This window comes from Sciurus vulgaris, assembly GCF_902686455.1.
Source record: "Sciurus vulgaris genome assembly, chromosome: 9".
NCBI classification, from domain to species: domain Eukaryota; kingdom Metazoa; phylum Chordata; class Mammalia; order Rodentia; family Sciuridae; genus Sciurus; species Sciurus vulgaris.
This window is the reverse complement of record NC_136469.1, coordinates 67,473,501-67,496,291: the sequence shown is the minus strand read 5'-3', so window position 1 is coordinate 67,496,291 and position 22,791 is coordinate 67,473,501. Positions and strand designations below refer to the sequence as shown.

General features: G+C 35.9%; 1 pseudogene across 1 annotated transcript; it reads right to left on the bottom strand.

Moving 5' to 3' along the window:
• Positions 1-1,034: 1,034 nt before the first annotated feature.
• On the bottom strand, positions 1,035-1,589 carry LOC306669174 (large ribosomal subunit protein uL22-like; annotated as a pseudogene). The gene has a single exon. The product of its transcript is annotated as a large ribosomal subunit protein uL22-like (transcript).
• Positions 1,590-22,791: the final 21,202 nt, after the last annotated feature.

The following is a 22,791-nucleotide window of genomic DNA, read 5'->3' as shown; positions in this document are numbered from 1 at the left end:
ATTGTATTTATTTGGGTTTGTGTCCATGTTCTCTATTCTGTACCATTGATCTACCTTTCTATTTTGGTACCAATACCATGCCGTTTTTGTTACTATTGCTTGATTTAATCTTTTAGTGAAACTGCTATGCAAACCTCTGTCTTTAAACTTGTGTATTTGAATGCTTCCCATTTAAATTAATCACTCACATAGTTCAATACCTACCATTTCTGTCATAGTTTTCTACATGTTATATATTTTCTCTTTCTCCTCTTTTATGTCCTCAAATTTTAATTAAATACTTTGTGATTTATCTCTATCTTAACATATCCAATATGCTTCTTTTACAAACATTTAGTATTTGTCCTAAAGTTTGCAATATAAATTTTTAAGTAATCTATGCCTATCTTCAAATAACACCATGCTGATTTAAACACAGTACAGTTACTTTACAGAGCATTCCACTTCCTCTCTTCTACTGTTGTTGTTTTTTTCTTACTGTTTAAAGTAATGTGGTTCTCTATATCTTGAAAATATTTACTAGCATAAGTTTCTGGTAAATGTTCCTCTATACTAAATATCATTTATGTACCACTCAGCATAATTTACCTTTTACATTTTTAATCCAAATTAACTATTTTGCATGTGAAATTCATACCATTTCAAAACAATAAATATGAGATGCTTCAGTAATATTGACATGTTGTTCTTGTGGTTCATATTTATTATTATTACTTGTCTTGTTCTTTTATTTTCATTACTGAGCTTAGGTTTTTTTAGCTTGGTTTGAATTTAGGTCTTTGGAAACTATATCTATTTATTTTATTTAGTAAACTTAAATGTGAAATAGCTGCTTTTTTATTACAATAAAAAGAATGCAGAGTTTGCATTGTCTTCATTCTGAATGAGACAGTGTTCATAACAAGTCAGAATCCTTTTTGTTGATGTTACCTAAAATTTAAATTCCCAGTTTCATTCTTTTAGTTTTCTCTATTTTTTAAGGAATATTTCTTTTTAAAAATTTTTATTTTATTTGCATTTATTTTATGCTGAATTCATTCCTGTGTGGTAAGTTTTTGTTTCTTTAGTTTCTTCTGGAATATCTTTTTCTTTTGTGCAACATCCTCTTCTGGTTTAAGAATAGTTTGTTCCTTTTCAGTGAGGATCATCTAGTTGTGGCAGGGGGAGCTCATTTATGGGTTAATCCCACCATGAGCTCTGCAGGTAGTGTGGTGTATCTTGGGTGCTTTGTGAACCTGGATATGTTCAATGACCAGAGAATCTATGTTTAAACCCTTAAGTCCAGCATTACTCTCTGCATTTTTGAGCATGGGAAGCAAACATTCAGCTTGCTTTTTGGGTCAACATCTCTGTGTCCATTCCCACCGTTTGGCCTGGGCATATCTCCCAACTCTACCATTGTAATGTGGGAATGGCACACATTGCTTTTTTAAAGCGACATCTTTCAGGTACTTGATGGCTTTTTGGCTATGCATACCCTTGATGGCCTGTAGGGTTTCATAGGTGTTCTTAAAGTGAACATGAAGATTTGAACATCTGGATTTGCATGATTTTGTGGGGTTTTCTGGGTCAAGAGAGTAGTAGACCATTTTCACACATTGCCTTAGGCTGCTTACAGGAAGAGGAGGAGCAGAATATTTCTTTCATTACAGTAAGCTTCATAGCTACTTCTTCAATATTTCAGCATGATCTATATGTCTTACTGATAGGTCATTCTCATATTGGTTTTGAGTGTATGTGTGTGGGTGTGTGATTTGTATTTTTTTCCTGTTATGTTACATAATTCTTTTAAACTATGGATTATGTTTCTGAATGTAAGCATTCACAGTTCGTGACAGTCTTTTCTTCCATTTCACAGTTATTTTTGCTAGACTTGGAATTCTAGGTGCAAAAATTTTCACAGAATTTTAGGGATTCCAGACATGTGTTTGAGGAGATTCTAATAAGATTTCTTTGTTGTCAGTCTATGTTTTCTTCTGAAACTTTTTTCCTTTGTTGGTTCTAGGTGATTTGATATTTTATCAGGTGTTGCTGGGTACAGTTTTATATATATAGAATAACTCTTTGAATTTAGAAATGTGACTAGATTATTTTCCATATTATTGCTTTTATTATCTCTTCCATTTGTGATCTCTGCTCTTGACTTTTAAAAATTTCTCCTACATGAATATCTTAACTCCAAATTCTGCTCACAGCACACAGACCTTTTTACAAATAACTTGAGGCTCTTTTTGTTTGTTGCATACAAATGTAGGAAAAGATTTTCATTCTCTCAGCTCAGTAATTAATTCTTCAGTAAAACTAAAATTTTGTTTATCTGTTGCATTAATATTGTACAATTTTTAATTCTAATTGCAGAGAACTCTAAGTGCTTTATTTTCATTGTAGAAAATTGCCATATGTTCTTTCCTTATTGATCAAATAAATTCAAAAATGTTTCCTGTAAGTTTCATTGGAGTTTAATGTTGTGCTATTTTATAAGATTGGAAGGCTCTTTCCACGAGGCGATCCACGATGGCAGACTAGAGGGTGACTGCATCTCCAGTTGCTCCAGAACCCAGGATTCAAGAAGGGGAGGCATTGAGAGACTCGGACTAAAATAGAGCCACAGGGTGAGTCTCCCCCACTGGGTGAAGCTTGGCCTGGGTGGCAGGCCCAGATAGGGGTGGCTTATCAGAGCAGGGCAGGGCAGCTAGAGTCTACCCCAGGTAGCCCTGCTCACTCCAGTGGTGGGCTCCTCCCACACGGCCAGCTTCTCCAGCTTCTCAGAGCAGGACCTCCAGTGAGAGCCTTTCTGCACAGAACTAGCTCCAAGTCCCTGAGCCAGCACAGCGAGCTCCAGCCTGCAGGCAGCTTCAGGGACCAGGACAGGGCAGCCAAGGAATTCCCCAGGCAGCCCGGCTCCCTCTGGCGGGAGGCGCTTTTCAAGGCTAGCTTCTCTGAGCAGACTGCCCAGTGAGAGACTTTCTACACAGAGCCAGCCACAAGTCCCCAAGCCAGCGGACAGCCCCTACCCGTAAGCAGCCTCTGGGACCAGGTTAGGGCAGCCAGAGACTTCTCCAGGTGGCCCTGCCCCCTCCAGCCACAGGCTCTTTCCACGGGGCAATCCAAGATGGCAGACTAGAGGGAGACTGCATCTCTAGTCACTCCAGAACCCAGGATTCAAGAAGGAGAGGCATTGAGAGATTCGGACTAAAATAGAGCCGTGGGGTGAGTCTCCCCCACCGGGTGAAGCTCAGCCTGGGCGGCAGGCACGGATAGGGGCGGCTTATCAGAGCAGGGCAGGGCAACTAGAGTCTTCCCAAGGTAGCCCTGCTCACTCCAGCGGTGGGCTCCTCCCACACGGCCAGCTTAAAAGAGCAGGCCCCCCAGTGAGAGCCTTTCCACACAGAGCCAGCTCCAAGCCCTGGAACCAGTAACAGGCTAGGGGCAGCTTTATTTGGAAGCATTATCAAGTTCTTCCAAGACGTCAGGCTACTGAAGGCTGGGAGGTGATACACCAGAAATATACAGGGACACTATAAGCCAATAGAGGAAATCTGAAATATCAAAGTGTTCCACTGACATCTGACCAATATGAGAAAACAAGGGAAGAAAATGTCCCAAACAAACCTAGACACTATATCAATAAAACCCAATGACAGCACAGCAGAAGAAATGTCAGAAAGGGAGTTCAGAATGTACTTAATTAAAACAATCAGGGAAGAAAATGAGGAGATGAAGAGCAAACGCAGGCATTAAATGATTGCACCAATCAATAGTTAAAAGAGTAAATACAGGAAGCAAGAGATCATTTCAATAAAGAGTTAGAGATACTGAAAAAAACAAAACAAAACAGAAATCCTTGAAATGAAGGAAACAATAAACCAAGTAAAAAACACCATAGAAAGCATAACCAATAGGATAGAACACCTGGAAGATAGAACCTCAGACATTGAAGACCAAATATTTAATCTTGGAAACAAAGTTGACCAAACAGAGAAGATGGTAAGAAATCATGAACAGAATCTACAAGAATTATGGGATGTCATGAAAAGGCCAAATTAAAAATTATTGGGATTGAGGAAGGCTTACAGAAACAAACCAAAGGAATGAACAATCTATTCAATGAAATAATATCAGAAAATTTCCCAAGTCTGAAGAATGAAATGGAAAACAAAGTACAAGAGGCTTATAGGACTCCAAATATACAAAATTAAAACAGACCCACACCAAGGCACATTATTATGAAAATATCTAACATACAAAATAAAGACAGAATTTTAAAGGCCGTGAGAGAAAAGAATCAAATTACATTCAGGGGGAAACCAATAAGAATATCAGCAGATTTTTCAATCCAGACCTTAAAAGCTAGAAGGGCCTGGAACAACATTTACCAAGCCCTGAAAGAAAACAGATGCCAACCAAGAATCTTATATCCAGCAAAACTTACTATCAGACTTGACGACAAAATAAGATCCTTCCATGAAAAACAAAAGCTAAAGAAAAGAAAAGCTGGCATTACAGAACATTCTCAGCAAAATATTCCATGAGGAAGAGATGAAAAACAATGATGCAAATCAGCAACGGGAGGAACTAGCCTAAAGGAATAGCAGAATAAAGGAGAAACCAAATCATGTCAAAAAACAAACATGTGTCAAATGACTAGGAATACAAATCATATCACAATAATAACCGTGAATGTTAATGGCCTGAACTCGTCAATCAAAAGACATAGAATGGCAGATTGGATTAAAAAGAAAAATCCAATAATATGCTGCCTGCAAAAGACTCATATCACAGAAAGAGATACCCAAAGACTAAAGGTAAAAGGATGGGAAAAAACATACCATGTACACGGACACAGCAAAAAAAGCTGGAGTATCTATCCTCATTTCAGATAATGTGGACTTCAAGCCAAAACTAATCAGAAGGGATAAAGAAGGACATTATATACTGCTTAAGGGAAACATAAATCAGCAAGACATAATAATCATAAATATCCATGCCCCAACATTGGCTCATCCATGTACGTCAAACAAATCCTTCTCAATTCCAGAAATCAAATAGACCACAACACAATAATACTAGGTGATTTTAACACACTTCTCTCACCGCTGGATAGATGGTCCAAACAAAAATTGAATAAAGAAACCGTAGATCTCAATAACACAATCAACAATTTAGACTTAAAGGACATATATAGGATATACCATTCAACAAAGAGCGAATACACTTTCTTCTCAGCAGCACATGGATCATTCTCTAAAATAGACCATATTTTATGCCACAAAGCTACTGTTAGCAAATACAAGAAGATAGAGATACTACCTTGTATTCTATCAGATCATAATGGATTGAAATTAGAAATATATGACAGAATAAAAAACAGAAACTTCTCCAATACCTGGAGATTAAATAATACACTATGATATGATGAATGGATAACAGAAGACATCAGGAAGGAAATTAAAATATTCTTAGAAGTAAACGAGAACAAAGACACATCATATCAAAATCTCTGGGACACTATGAAAACAGTACTTAGAGGAAGATTTATTTCATGGGGCGCATTCAACAAAAGAAGTAGAAATCAACAAATAAATAAATTAACACTACAGCTCAAAGCCCTAGAAAAAGAAGAGCAGACCAACACCAAAAGTAGAAGACAGGAAATAGTTAAAATCAGAGCCAAAATCAACGAAATTGAAACAAAAGAAACAGTTGGAAAAATTAACAAAATAAATAGTTGGTTCTTTGAAAAAATAAACAAAATTGATAAACCCTTAGCCACACTAACCAAGAGAAAGAGGGAGAAAACTCAAATTACTAAAATTCAGAATGAACAAGGAAATATCACAACAGACACGAGTGAAATACAAAACATAATAAGAAGCTATTTTGAAAATCTATACTCCAACAAAACAGAAAACCTCGAAGACATCAACAAGTTTCTAGAGACATATGAATTACCTAAACTGAGCGAGGAGGACATACACAATTTAAATAAATCAATTTCAAGCAATGAAATAGAAGAGGTCATCAAAAGCCTACCAACAAAGAAAAGCCCGGGACCAGATGGGTTCTCAGCCGAGTTCTACAAAACCTTTAAAGAAGAGCTCATTCCAATACGTCTCAAAGTATTCCATAAAATAGAAGAGGAGGGAACCCTCCCAAACTCATTCTATGAAGCCAATATCACCCTGATACCTAAACCAGACAGAGACACATCGAGGAAAGAAAATTTCAGACCAGTATCCTTAATGAACATCGACGCAAAAATTCTCAACAAAATTTTAGCAAATCGCATACAAAAATATATTAAAAAGATAGTGCACCATGATCAAGTAGGTTTCATCCCAGGGATGCAAGGTTGGTTCAACATCCAGAAATCAATAAATGTCATTCACCATATCAACAGATTTAAAGTTAAGAATCCCATGATTATTTCAATAGATGCAGAAAAAGCATTTGATAATACACAGCATCCCTTCATGCTCAAAACACTAGAAAAAATTGGGGTAATGGGAATATTCCTTAACATTGTAAAGGCCATCTACACTAAGCCCATGGCCAATATCATTCTAAATGGTGAAACATTTAAAGCATTTCCCCTAAAAACTGGAACAAGGCAGAGATGCCCTCTTTCACCACTTCTATTCAAAATCATCCTTGAAACTCTAGCCAGAGCAATTAAACAAACCAAAAAAATTAAAGGGATATGAATAGGAAAACAAGAACTCAAACTATCCCTGTTCGCTGATGACATGATTATATATTTAGAGGAACCGGGAAATTCCACCAGAAAACTTTTAGAACTCATAAGTGAATTCAGTAAAGTAGCAGGTTACAAGATCAATGCTCATAAATCCAATGCATTTTTATACATAAGTGATGAATCTTCAGAAAGAGAAATTAGGAATACTACCCCATTCACAATAGCCTCGAAAAAAATAAAATACTTGGGAATCAATCTCAGAAAAGAGGTGAAGGACCTCTACAATGAGAACTACAGAATACTATAAGAAAAAAATTAAAGAAAACCTTAGAAGATGGAAAGATCTCCCATGTTCTTGGATAGGCCGAATTAATATTGTCAAAATGGCCATACTACCAAGAGTGCTATACAGATTCAATGCAATTCCAATTAAAATCCCAATGATGTACCTTACAGAAATAGAGCAAGCAATTATGAAATTCATCTGGAAGAATAAAAAACCCAGAATAGCTAAAGCAATCCTCAGTAGAAAGAGTGAAGCAGGGGGTATCACAATACCAGATCTTCAACTCTACTACAAAGCAATAGTAACAAAAATGGCATGGTATTGGTACCAAAATAGACAGGTAGATCAATGGTACAGAATAGTGAACATGGACACAAACCCAAATAAATACAATTTTCTCATACTAGACAAAGGGGCCAAAAATATGCAATGGAGAAAAGATAACCTCTTCAACAAATGGTGCTGGGAAAACTGGAAATCCATATGCAACAGAATGAAATTAAACCCCTATCTCTCACCCTGCACAAAACTCAACTCAAAATGGCTCAAGGACCTCGGAATCAGACCAGAGACCCTGCATCTTATAGAAGAAAAAGTAGGTCCAAACCTTCAATTTGTTGGCTTAGGATCAGACTTCCTTAACAGGACGCCCATAGCACAAGAAATAAAAGCAAGAATCAACAACCGGGATAGATTCAAACTCAAAAGCTTTCTCTCAGCAAAGGAAATTATCAGTAATGTGAAGAGAAAGCCTACAGAGTGGGAGAATATCTTTGCCACTCATACCTCAGATAGAGTGCTAATTTCCAGAATCTATAATGAACTCAAAAAACTCTACACCAAGAATACAAATAATCCAATCAACACAAGAGCTAAGGAAATGATCAGACACTTCACAGAGGAAGATGTACAAGCAATCAACAGATATATGAAAAAATGTTCAACATCTCTAGTAATAAGAGAAATGCAAATCAAATCTACACTAAGATTCCATCTCACCCCCATTTGAATGGCTATTATCAAGAACACAAGCAACAATAGGTGTTGGAGAGGATGTGGGGAAAGAGGTACACTCATACATTGCTGGTGGGGTTGCAAATTGGTGCAGCCACTCTGGAAAGCAGTATGGAGATTCCTCAGAAAGCTTGGAATGGAACCACCATTTGACCCAGCTCTCCCACCCCTGGCCTATACCCAAAGGACTTAAAATCAGCATACTACAGATATACAGCCACATCAATGTTCATAGCTGCTCAATTCACCATAGCCAGATTGTGGAACCAACCTAGATGCCCTTCAGTTGATGAACAGATAAAGAAACTGTGGCATATATATACAATGGAATATTACTCCGCCATGAAGAATGATAAAATTATGGCATTTGCAGGCAAATAGATGAAATTGGAGAATATCATGCTAAGTGAGATAAGCCAATCTTAAAAAACTAAAGGACGAATGATCTCGCTGATAAGTGGATGAGGACATATAATGGGGGGTGGGTGGGGTTAGCGTTAGGGTTAGGGTTAGTTTTAGGGTTAGGGATAAGGAGGGTGGTAAGAATGGAGGAAAGAAGGACTGTATAGAGGAAAAAGAGGGGTGGGAGGGGTGGGGGGAAGGGAAAAAAATAACAGAATGAATCAAACAACATTGCCCTATGTAAATTTATGATTACACAAATGGTATGCCTTGACTCTATGTAGAAATAGAGAACCAACATGTATCCCTTTTGTTTACTATAAAAAAAGTAGAATTTTTTTAAAACAAAACAAAAAAAAAAGATTGGAGATTGTCATTTTTTTCCTTAAATGTTAAATCAGTCTAGATTCCATGTGCTTATGAGGGATAAAAGCACTCAGTATCAGATATAAATTCCAATCAAAATGAATATCTTTTTGATTCATAAAGGGTAATAGTCAAAATGCTTAACAACTCAGTGAATATTAATAAGAATATAACTATATATCAAATTTATAAATAATCCTTTTAATTTCTTTTTAAACTATATATGTTATATATTTCATGCAACTGATGTATTTTAAAAGTGATAAATTGTAGACCTTCCCAAGTAACAAAAATGCAAGCAAATTCTTAGTAAAATTTATTATTACTATATATTATTATAAATTGATTATTATAAATTACACAATCATTTGGATTGTGTGTTTTATAAGTAATTAATGCCTTTGTGTAATTATTTAACCCACAGGACTGTGTGAAACTCTTCCAATAACTTCTTCATCAAGTTGGAAGTTATTGGGTTATCTGTGGTCTGAAATGGTAAAGAATTTTTCTTAACTTCAATGTACATGGCAATGAATTTTCCTTCAGCTTCTCCTTAATTTCATAGCAATTATAGTCAAAGTGTTCAACCAAATCTGTTTTCTGTTTCTGTAATTTATAATACCTCTATTATTGAAAAATTTATGGAAGTATCTTATTATAATGTTATATTTAATTAAATGAAACTGAATCCTGCAAAGGCAGTGTAACATGGCATTTACAATATTGGACTATGTTATTGGGCTGTATACAATTGAATTCTTGCTCTGCAAATTATCTTTTAAATCATTATCTTTGTACATGAATTACTTCATCTATAAATGAGCATGAAAAACAAGTATTATATCCTTATGAATTAATTTATACTTATAGCAATGTTTCACAAAGTTTCTGTAAATATTTGCTATTCCTTGTGTCAGTAAAATTAAATTTTGATAATGCACATGAACGATAGAAATTTTGAAGGTTTTGCAAACAGACCACATTAAATGGAGGCAATATTGAGTAGGAATAACGAAAAACAAAAGTTATAATCTATAAATCCTCTGTAACACGGATGCAAAAAGGAACCGTTCTGTCTGGAATCCTTTCTTGTGCTGTGTGTGTGTGGTGTGTTAAGTTCCATAACAGGGCAATGCTTACAGTGGCCTCATTACTGCCTTTCTTCCTCTACTACACCCTATCCCTGAAACTCTCAATTTCCCCAAATTGTTATCAGGAAGGGTTTTAGTCATCTTTTTCACTGCTGTGACTAAAAGACCTGATATAAACAACTTTAGAGGATGGGAAGTATATTCAGGGGCTCGTGGTTTAGAGATCTGGGTCTATAGGCAGCTGGCTCCATTCTTTGGGACTTGAGGTGAGGCAGAACATCATGGTGGAAGGCTGTGGCACAAGGAAGCAGTTCACATGAAGATTAGGAAGCAGAGAGAAAGACTCCACTCACCAGATACAAAATGTATACTCCAAAGGTATGTCGTCAGGGACCCGCTTCCTCCAGCTACACACTACCTGCCTTTGATCACTATACAGTTAATCCCTACCAGAGGATTAGTTCATGGATTGGGTCAAGAGTCTTCTAATCCAATAATTTCTTCTCTAAACCTTCTTGCATTGATTCACCCATGAACTTTTGGGGGACACCTCATATCTAAACCATAAAATTCTGTCCCTGGCCCCCAAAAGCTCAAGACCATCTCACAATGCAAAATACATTCTTTCCATTTTCAATATTTCCCTTAGTCTCAACAGTCCCAAGATTACCCAGAAGTTCACGTACAAAGTCTCTGAGGGCAAGCTCACAACATGAGATGCTTTAAAAAATCAAAAGTAATTTAAACATTTTCATTCACAAAAATAGGGGTATAAAAAGAAGGGATAGGACCAAAGCAAAACTGAAATCCAGCTGGGCAAACAAGTTCTGTAGCTCTGTGTCTGGCATCTGAAGCATATAGAATCATGATATTCTCTCTGAAGGATTTGTGTAGATCCACCCCTGTAGCCTCGTTGGTTGCCACCCAACTGGCTTTTTTGTTGGCTTGTCTCTGAGTAATTCCTGCAGTTTTCCTGGGAAAAGGTTCCATGTTACTGGCATATCTTAATCTTAGGAGTCTCCATGGAGGCTTCAATTCCAAAAAATTCCAAAAGTTTGTGAACCACATAGTCAGGCTACTCCCAGCAATGACCCCACTTCTTTGTTTTAGTCAGTTTTTTTTTTTTTTTTTTCCTACTGTGACTACAAGTCCTGAAAAACAATTTTAGAGGAAAAGCATATTTGGAGACTCACAGTTTCAGAACTCTAAATCCATAGACAGCCAATTCCATTCCTTGGGGATTGAAGTAAGGCAGAACATCATGGTGGAAGAGTATAGCAGAGGGAAGCAGCTTGTATGATGATCAGAAGCAGAGAGAGACTCTACTCATCAAAATATATATCCCAGAGGAAAGCTCTTAGGACCCACCTCCTCCTGACATGCACTACCCACTTTCAGTTACCACTTAGTTGATCCTTAACAGGGGATTAATTCATGTATTGGATTAGGATTCTCATAATCCAATCATTTCTCCTCTAAACCTTGCATTGTCTCAAAACTAAGTTTTTGAGGGATATCTCACATCCAAACCACAACAGGGAGTGACTTCAAAAATGCACAGCTGGGATTGTGGCTCAGTGGTAGACTGGTGGCCTAGCATGTGTGAGGCACTGGGTTTAAATCTCAGCATCACATAGAAATAAATGAATAAAACAAGGGTTCAAGAACTAAAAAAAAAAAAAAAAAAAAAAAAATTTAAATGCATGAACCAGCAGTGCTGGCTTCAAAGAGCTAAAGAGGTACCTGCCCTTTGTTTCATAGATACCAGATTTTACATCAAGATGCAAATGATCCTGTTAAGTGCTGTATTCACTTTAGATAAAACATTATGGGCCTGGATACTAGAACAATCATGAACATGGGATGCCCGGAATATCAGTTACTTTTGGTGACTTCCAGGGCCAGGGTGGCACCTATATGGGTCATAAGCCAAATTTCTGAGGTCCTTAGAGGAAAGTATAACAATGACCTTAGAATATGACTTTTGAAAACAATAGCACAGGCACTAATCTCTAAGAGAGGTTAGTTTTAATAGTCCATGTCCTGATACTCTATAATAATCTGGACTTTAATGCTTCAGTTGCTTCATCCTTGGATTGTTTAGGGTGATGCTGAGAGAGGGATTTTGGTGATGGGAAAAGGAAAGACATTTGGCTCCCAGACCAATATTTTTTACCGATCAATATGGAAAGATTCAAATTTTAGCAAATTATATACAAAGTTACACTGCTTTGTATATGTCAAATATCAACCTTGACAAGATTGTTGACAAGATTACTTACTGAAGTCTTAATGTTTGGATTATTTTTGAAGTGGGAATAAGATTAGAAGAAGAAAAAGGGAATGACCAATGGCAAACAGGCTACCACAGATTAAAGCTGACTGTGACACTCCTCTTACTATGCAATGAAGCATAACTTTGCTTTCCTTCTAATTGGCCTTAGTGGCTTTGCCAGAAGAAAGAGCATAAATGACTTCTGGGCCTTCCAAGTGTAAGCCATAAGAAGCTTTGCTGCTTTTGTCTGGGTCTCTGGAAAAGTTTGCTTGAACTACCATGAGAACTCCATACTGTTAGTCACATTATGATGGAGAGACAGAGATGTCTGACAAATGCCTGTGATTTTAAAAACCCTAGTTCAAATATAGGACATGTTAAGTGCAATGGTCTTTAAATGAATTCAGTTCTGACAATTATCCAACTGCAAATATGTACACACCCTAAGTGGGAATGAGGTCAGTTACCTCTTCCTTGATATGGTCACTCCCTTTAGGGGTGTGCAGCCCAAAACAATTTCCTAAGATAGTGTTTAGTTTTGATTCTCATAAAAAAAAAAAATCAACACTATTCTTCAGAATTGTTTACAGACTTTTCAGTTGATGTATATCATCCGATTTGCCAATGAAAATCCTGATGCCAGGCAGTTTCTCAGAGCTTCATAAGGGACTTCATTGAGAATGTTTTGAGGTCCTTAAGAGTCATCTTTTTTATTGTGATTTGGATATGACGTGCTTAGCTGTGGATTTGGGGGGCAGATATCATGCTTCTTCTCTGAGGTTGCTGAATTTTAGGTGGGGTCTACCCTTAAAATTCTTAATCATTATTAAACCAATTATTGATTCTATACCTTTTTCCCTTCTTATGGTACTTCTGTAGCAGCTCAGTTAGACCTGTTTAATTAACTCAAAAGTTGTTGGATTCTTTTCACTATTTTTTTCTTTTTCACTTTGTTTTCCTATTTTTTTCAATCTGCTTTCTACACTGGGAAATCTACATTGACTTATTTCAAATTAGTTTTTTTGGTTCCATGGCCATATAAAGTGTACTGTTGCACCAATCAAAAATGTTACTATTTGTGTAAGTTTTTAAGTCTAGGAGTATTTTTTTTTTGACTCATTTTCAGTTTCCATCTTTCTGCTTACTCAAATTGACCATTTATATTTTTTTTTTCATATTGCCCATTCTTTCCATTAGAATTCTTAGCATGTTAATCATGATTATTTTAAATTTCTGATCTGACAATTTCAAATTTTTGGTCATCTGAGTCTGGTTTGCATGTTTACTTTGCCCCTCAGACTGTGGTTTTTGCCTTCTAGGATGTCTTTATAAATTGTTTTTCAAAGCCAGATATGACATATTGGCAAAAAGAAACCAAAAAAAAAAAAAAAAAAAACTTGAGATAAGTAAGAATTTAGAGGAAGGTTTTATGTTTACCTCATAAACATAGTTAAGCTTCACAATGGTAGTAATCAGGCTGTGTTTCCTTTTCCTTTTAGTCATGATGTCAGAAACTAAAATTCCCTACTCTACTTGAATTCTGCCTCCTTTGCAGAGTTTGGTCTTTTTGAGAGACTCATACATATGCTCTGAGACTTGCCATCCTTTTGGCTGTAGTTCCCTATTAATATCATATGCTATATTGTTATGGTGATAAGGTATGTGGGGGGCAGAAGCGTTAGTTTATCACTAGGTCTCCCTCTTTTAATAAGTCTGTATTCCTGTGCTGTGACCTTCCCAAGTACTTCTCAGCTTCTTTTTCTTATTTTCGGTAAGACTAAAAAGATAGGTGGGGATAGACTTGAGAATTTTCTTTCCCCCATTTTGGTTACACTCTGGCAAAATCCAAATCAGTTAGACTGTGGTGAGATAGTTTCATTTGAGGGTGGACTTTTAGTGGGAAACAAAGAACTCTGGTATATATCAGATAATTATTTTTCCCCTTCCTTTGTCAAAAGCATGAGGGAATTTTTCTTCTGTCTTATCCTGACAATGTAGTGGGGCACCAAGAAAATGCATATAAGTATACAATCTCTTTAGGATTGTGCCCCCAGGAGATTTTATCCCTCAAGCTGGTACATGCACAATCTCAGCCATTGATCAATTACTCTTTAATTGTTCTTCCAGGATTTTCTTCCCTTTAAATTGGATTTCTCTACATTTCACACTTCTCTCGCAATTTTGGGGGTAGTAGTCTACCTAAGACTTCAATTCCCTGATGTTTCTATAAGAATTATTGTATTTCCAGTTTTTACTATTTTTTTTTTTTTGTATTGTGATGATAGGAGGGACAACTTCCAGTCTTTATGTGTTGTACCAGAAACTAGAGACATTCTGTAGTATTGTTTTACTTTATTTCCCTTTAAAGAAAATTTTTGGCTTAACTTTATTTACATTTTATCCTTTCATACATAGAACATAAATGAAATTTGTACTAGTAAATTTCAGGACAGTGGTATGGAAGAGAAGTGAATTAGAATCTGGGAAACTTCACCTATAAATGTAACTTCTCTTTCCTTAAAAATAAACTATTTCAATCAAGAACAGCAATGTACTAATCTTTGTTGGATCTTGATAGTGGGAACATGAGATTTTTCTTTTTTCAATTCTTTTCACTTTTTAGTTTTTTTCCAAAATACTTCATTGTTAAAGTATTAAACAATTGAGTTGAAGTTAACAATTACAGAATTAATATTAATAATGTTTTAGTAAAAATTACCTCGCAAAAAATTTTGCTGACAAAACTATTGTGAAAATACTCTAATGAAATAGAAAATCTTAAAGACAATTAAATTTCTAGAGACATATGACCTACCCACATTGAATGAGTAGGGCATAGAAAATTCAACAGATCAATTTTAAGCAATCAAATTGAAGACACCATCAAAAGCCTATCAACAAAGCAAAGACCAGGACCAGATGGATTCTCAGCTAAGTTCTACCAGACCTTCAAAGAAGAACTAACACCAAACCTCCTCAAATTATTCCTTGAAATACAAAAGGGGGAACCTTTGTAAACAATCTATGAAGCTGGTATCACCCTGATACCAAAATGAGACAAAGACACATCAAGAAAAACAAAAAACAAAAAACTTCAGACCAATATCCCTGATGATGAAAAAATTCTTAATAAAATACAGTTAAATTGCATACAAAAACATATTTAAAAGATAGTGTACCATGATCAATGTTGCATTGTACCATGCAATATTGGTTCAACATGTGCAAATCAATAAGCATTAATTCACCACATCAGTAGACATAGAGACGAGAATCACATGATTACTTCAACAGATGCAGAAAGAGCATTTGACAAAACACAGCATTCCAAAATCCACAAAGTGAGTTTCACTGGAAAAATTTTGGTGCAACTGAATTAGACCAATGTGACAATTCTCAAAGTACAGGCCTTGACAAAAGCCTAGCTATTCTCAGAGTTTTAAAGACACTTATAACTTGGGCCTTGGCCTCTCTGGAACTTTGGTCTTTCTAGTTTTAAGGCTCAAAATCTTGGAGTTGCTATTCATTTGATCTATCAAAAAATGACCAAACGTGTCCTTTGTGCTATAACCTAAGCAAAAGAACACCTGAAGATGTTGTCCATGCCTTCAAGGACCCTACCCTATAATCCAGCATAACAATAGAGTTTCTACACAAAAGAGAATCACTAAAGGCAGAAAGGTAATAACTCTAAAAGTGGTAGAGATACAAAGAAGAGACCCAGCAAAAGATAACTTTTATGGTCAATACTTGCCTAGTTGCTCATGTCAGAAATAAGTCATCCTCAATTCTTCCTCCTTCCTCACCAAACTACCATCCAAGTTTTGTTATATTTATGTCTTACATATCTTTCAAATCCATCCACGTCTCTTTATCCCCACTGCCATCAGCCTTGTCTGCACACTGTCATTTCTCATGTAGACCAACACCAGTCTTCTGACTCCTGTCTCTGATCTTGCTTTCTCTCTCACCAAGAGGAATTCACCTTTGCTATTTGGAGCTCTTTACCTTCCCCTCAGCACACTCTCCCCATGCCCCACCCCACGCTAGTGTTATGGGCAAGCTGTGGTCTATCATTCTCTAGCACTAGTAGACTTCTAAGTTGTTTGGGTGTCTTCTATCACTTGAGTGACTCATGATAGCCCTGCAGCTCAGATAGGATGAGGGAAAAGAGAAGTAGAATTCAAGGATGAACACAATTCTATCTTCTGGAAGACTTTATTAAATCTGCCTTATTCTATCCTCATCTTCCAATTTTGACTCCACCAATTCAATTTCCCAATGAACATTACTCAATACCTGACTAAAAATACCTGGAGTACAACCAGGTCAGGTAGAAAACTTGATGTAATCTAAACACCATGAAGGAGAAGCAGTTTTGGCCTCTTCATAATCCATGTTAACCACCTTGCCCCAGAGACACAGGTCCTATCTGGAGTGCCCTCTTTGGACCTTGCCTGCCTCTGGGTTGATGAAAAGGGACAGGGGACAGTTGAAGATGGATCAGTGAAACCACTTTTTCTTTAGAAAAACTATCAACAAAATGTGTACTAAGATTTGTAAATGCCACTTTGCAAGGAGAAGATATTAGTTTAATATATTTCTTTGTAAAAAGATGTTAACATTTCTTTCTTTTGTTGGTCTCCACTTATTTTTCATCTCTAGTGGAAATATTATTTTAAAAGTTAATAATTATTGTAAAACTAATTGGAAACTCTTTTGAAAAACTTGCTGAGTTCCAAAAAGCGATTTTTGAAACAAAGAATATTTTAAAAAATCAATTGCTGAAAGATGATTATTAAAACAAAAATCTAAAAAGGAGTGAAAAAATAAACTTTGTGTTTATTTTATGAGAAAAGATGCTAATTATGCTATTTTGATGTTGTTATTAGGTCAATCAAACCTGATATTGCAATACTTTTTATCCATTCATCTTGGAGACTTACAGCTTTGTTGGGGGGTACCTTTCTCTTTATTTATACTGTGTTAAGAGGAGAAGAGAATGCACAAAGAAAGAAAAAAAGAGAGAGAGAAGGAGAAAGTTTAGTCTTCTATCAAAAGTTATCACAAGAGGTGAGACTTTCGTTCCAGGAAGGCAGGCCCAGAGACCCAGGCCCCGCCCAGTACCACTACATAAGACTTCCACACCTGAGAGTCCCAGCCTGAAGAACCAGGCTCAGCCCATCCTGGCCCAAGCCCACGGTTTAGCACTCATGCTGCAATTGACCATCTGTCAGCACATGGAGGCACCTCTGACCACTAGCAGGGATTATACCCCACCTGGAGGCCACATCCCTAGAGGGGCAGCACCCTTCTTTGGTCGCTGGATTATCAAGTTCCTCCCAGATATCAGGCTACTGAAGACTAGGAGGTTTGAACAATACTGTATAGTTTGATTGTAGATTTTTTAATTAGTAGTAATATTATGATTATTCCTATTATTCCTACTTTTATTAATATTTTTCTCATCCTCTCTAGTTTCCTCTTATTTATCTGTCTCCTTGGAGACTTTCTTTTTGCATGCTAAAAATCAATTTCTTTTAATTCCACTTTTACTACCCCTATAAACTCACTTCTTGTCTTATAAATGTTATATCCTACACCCCACTCCATCCTCTTTCTCCACCATTAGAAATCATGGTCCTTATGGAACACCTATTGGCTAAGCTGTAGATAATAATTGAACTCATAATCTCTGTTTATTAAGACAATATGATTAATATTTTAAAGGGATTATTTATTTGAGTTAAGGATGCATATTGTTTGTATGGTGTGCTGCTTATATTGATCTCTCACTTCAAGGTGAGATATTGGAAACCTGTGGGGACACTGTAAGGCTATTGGGGGGAAACTGCAATATTTCAGATTCACACTCATAGAGGGAAAGACACATGAACAACATGAGAAAACAAGGAAAGAAAGTGTCCCAAAGAAATTTGGGTGGTACATAAATAAAATCCAATGACAACATGGCATGAAAGGGAGTTCAGAATGTACATAATTAAAACGATAAGAGAAGCAACAATAAGATAAGAGGATAAGAGAGCGAATGCACGCATTGAATGATGGCACTGATAAACAGTTCAAAGAGCAAATGCAGCAAGCAAAAGATTATTTCAATAAGAGATAGAGATTCTGATAAAAAATAAAACAGAAATCATTGAAATGAAGGAAACAATAAACCAAATTAAAAACTCCATAGAAAACATAACCAATAGGCTAGAACACTTGGAAGACAGAACCTCAGACACTGAAGACAAAATATTTAATCTTGAAAACAAAGTTGACCAAACACAGAAGTTGTTAAGAAATTATGAACAGAACCTCTGAGAATTATGAGATATCATGAAAAGGCCAAATTTAAGAATTATTGGGATTGAGGAAGGCACAGAGATACAAAACAAAGGAATTAAAAATCTATTCAATGAAATAATATCAAAAAAGTTCCCAAATCTGAGAATGAAATGGGAAATCAAATACAAGAGGCTTACAGGACACCAAATATACAAAATTACAACAGATCCACACCAAGGCACATTATAATGAAAATACCTAACATATAAATAAAAGATATAATTTTAAAGACTGCAAGAGAAAAAAATTCAAATTACATTCAGGGGAAAACCAATATGCATTTTTCAAGCTCTGAAAGAAAATGGATGCCAACCAAGAATCTTATATCCAACAAAACTTACCTTCAGATTTGATAATGAAATAAAATCCTTCCATGATAAACAAAAGCTAAAAGAATTTACAAATAGAAAGTCAGTACTACAGAACATTCTCAGCAAAATATTCCATAAGGAAGAGATGAAAAACAATGATGTAAGTCAGCACAGGGAGGAACTACCCTAAAGGAATAGCCAAATAAAGGAGAAACCAAGTCAAGTTAAAAACCAAAAATAAGCCAAAATGACCGGGAATACAAATCATATCTCAATAATAACCCTGAATATTAATGGCCTGAACTCATCAATCAAAAGACATAGACTGGCAGAATGAATTAAAAAGAAAGACCCAACAATTTGCTGCCTTCAAGAGACTCATCTCATAGGAAAAGATACCTGCAGATTAAAGGCAAAAGGATGGAGAAAACATACCATGCACATGGACTCATTAAAAAAGCAAGGCTTTCCATTCTCATATCAGATAAAGCAGACGTCAAGAGAAAATTAGAAGGGATAAAGAAGGACATTTTATACTGCTTAAGGGAAGCATAAATCAGCAAGACATAAAAATCATAAACATTAATGTCCCAAATAATGGCTCATTCATGTTCATCAAACAAATCCTTCTCAATTCCAGGAACCAAATAGGCCACAGCACAGTAATACTAGGTGACTTTAACACACCTCTCTCACCACTGGACAGATTTTCCAAACTAAATTTGAACAAAGAAACCATAGATCTCAATAACACAATCGATAATTTAGAATTACAGACGTATATAGAATATTCCATCCATCAATGAGCAAATACACTTTCTTCTCAGCAGCACATGGATCCTTCTCTAAAATAGACCATATGTTATGTCACAAAGCTACTCTTAGCAAGTACAAAAAGACAGAGATGCTACCTTGTATTCTATCAGATCATAATGGAATGAAATTAGAAATCAGTGACAAAATAAAAAGCAGAAACTACTCCAACACCTGGAGATTAAATAATATGGTATTGAATGATGTATGGATAACAGAAGACAGCAGGGGGAAAATAAAAATATTGTTAGAGGTAAACAAGAACAAAGATACAACATATCAAAATCTCTGCAACACTATGAAAGCAGTACTTAGAGGAAAATTCATTGCATGGACTGCATTGAACAAAAGAAGAAAAAGTGAACAAATAAACAACCTAATATTACAGCTCAAAGCCCTAGAAAAAGCATAGAGCAACACCAAAAGTAGTAGAACACAGGAAATAGTTAAAATCAGAGCTGAAATTAATGAAATTGAAACAAAAGAAACAATAAAAAAAATTGACAAAAAAAGTTGGTTCCTTGAAAAAATAAACAAAATTGATAAAACCTTAGCTGCTCTAACAAAGAAGAGAAAAAACTCAAATTACTAAAATTTGGAATGAAAACAGAAATATCACGACACTATTGAAATACAAAACATAATTAGATACTATTTTGAAAATCTATAATCTAACAAAATAGAAAATCTGAAAAACAAAAACAGGTTTCCGGAGACATATGATCCACCCAAACTGAATCAGGAGGACATACACAATTTCATACTCAACTTCAAGCAATGAAATAGAAGTCAACAAAAGCCTACCGACAAAGAAAAGTTCAGAACCAGATGGACTCTCAGCTAAGTTCTACAAGACCTTCAAAGAAGAGATCATTCCAATACTCCTCAAAGTATTCCATGAAATGGAAGAGGAGGGGACCCTTCCAAACTCATTCTATGAAGCCAATACCACCCTGATACCTAAACCAGACAGAGACACATTGAGGAAAGAAAATTTCAGACCAATATCCTTAATGAACATCGATGCAAAAATTCTCAACAAAATTTTAGCAAATCTCATACAAAAACATATGAAAAAGATAGTGCACCATTATCAAGTGGGTTCCTCCCAGAGATGCAAGGTTGGTTCAACATCAGGAAATCAATAAATGTAATTCACCATATTAACAGACTTAAAGTTAACAATTATGAAATTATTTCAATAGATGTGGAAAAAGCATTTGATAAAACACAGCACCCCTTAATGCTCAAAACACTAGAAAAAATTGGGATAGTAGGAACACTCCTCAACATTGTAAAGGTGTCTATGCTAAGCCCACTGCCAACATCATTCCAAATGGAGAAAAACTGAAAGCATTCCCCCTAAAAACTGGAACAAGGCAGGGATGCCCTCTTTCACCACTTCTATTCAACATCGTCCTTGAAACTCTAGCCAGAACAACTAGACAGACCAAAGAAATCAAAGGGATACAAATAGGAAAAGAGGAACTCAAACTCTCCTTATTTGTAGATGACATGATTCTATATTTAGAGGAGTGAAAAATTCCACCAGAAATCTTCTAGAACTCATAAATGAATTCAACAAAATAGGATATAAAATCAATGCTCATAAATCTAATGCATTTTTATTCTAAATTAATGAATCCTCTAAAAGAGAAATTAGGAAAACTACCCTATTCACAGTGGTCTCAAAAAAAATTAAATACTTGGGATTCAATCTAACAAAAGAGGTGAAAGACCTCTACAATGAGAACTACAGAACACTAAAGAAAGAAATTAAAGAAAACCTTAGAACATGGAAATATCTTCCATGTTCTTGGATAGGCAGAATTAATATTGTCAAATGGCCATACTACCAAAAGTGCTATACAGATTCAATGCAATTCCAATTAAAATCCCAATGACATACCTCACAGGAATAGAGCAAGCAATCATGAAATTCATTTGGAAGAATAAGAGACCCATAATAGCTAAAGAAATTCTTAGTAGGAAGAGTGAAGTAGGGAGTATCACAATACCAGATCTTCAACTATATGATAGAGCAATAGTAACAAAAATGGCATGATGTTGGCACCAAAATAGACAGGTAGATTAATGGTACAGAATAGAAGACACAGCGACAAACCCACATAAATACAGTTTTCTCATACTAGACAAAGGGGCCAAAAACATGCAATGGAGAAAAGATAGCCTGTTCAACAAATGGTGCTGGGAAAACTGGAAAACCATATGAAACAGAATGAAACTAAACCCCTATCTCTCACCCTGCACAAAACTCAACTCAAAATGGATCAAGGACCTTGGAATCAGATGAGAGACCCTGCACCTTATAGAAGAAAAAGTAAGTACAAATCTTCATTATGTCAGTTTAGGACCAGACTTCCTTAGCATGACTCCCAAAGCACAAGAAATAAAAGCAGGAATCAATAATTGGGATAGATGCAAACTAAAAAGCTTTTTATCAGCAAAAAAAACTATCAACAATGTGAAGAGAGAGCCTACAGAGTGGGAGAAAATCTTTGCCACACATATTTCAGATAAAGCACTAATCTCCAGAATCTATAAAGAACTCAAAAAATTTTGCACCAAGAGTACCAATAACCCAATCAATAAATGAGCTAAGGAACTGAGCAGACACTTCACAAAAGATCTACAAGCAATCAGCAGATATATGAATAAAAGTTCAACATCTCTAGTAACAAGAGAAATGCAAATCAAAACTACCCTAAGATTCCATCTCACCCAATTAGAATGGCTATTATCAAGAATACAAGCAACAACAGGTGTTGGTGAGGATGTGGGGAAAAAGGTACACTCATACATTGCTGGTGAGGTTGCAAATTAGTGCAGCCACTCTGGAAAGCAGTATGGAGATTCCTTAGAAAACTTGGAATGGAACCACCATTTGACCCAGTTATCCCACTTCTTGGCCTATACCCAAAGGACTTAAAATATGCATACTACAGTGATGCAGCCACATCAATATTCATATCTGCTCAATTCACAATAGCCAGATTGTGGAACCAACCTAGATGCCCTTCGACTGATTAATGGATAAAGAAACTGTGGTATACATACTCAATGGAATATAACTCAGCCATAAAGAATAATAAAACTACAGTATTTGCAGGTAAATGGATGTAGTTAGAGAATATCATGCTAAGTGAGATAAGTCAATCCCA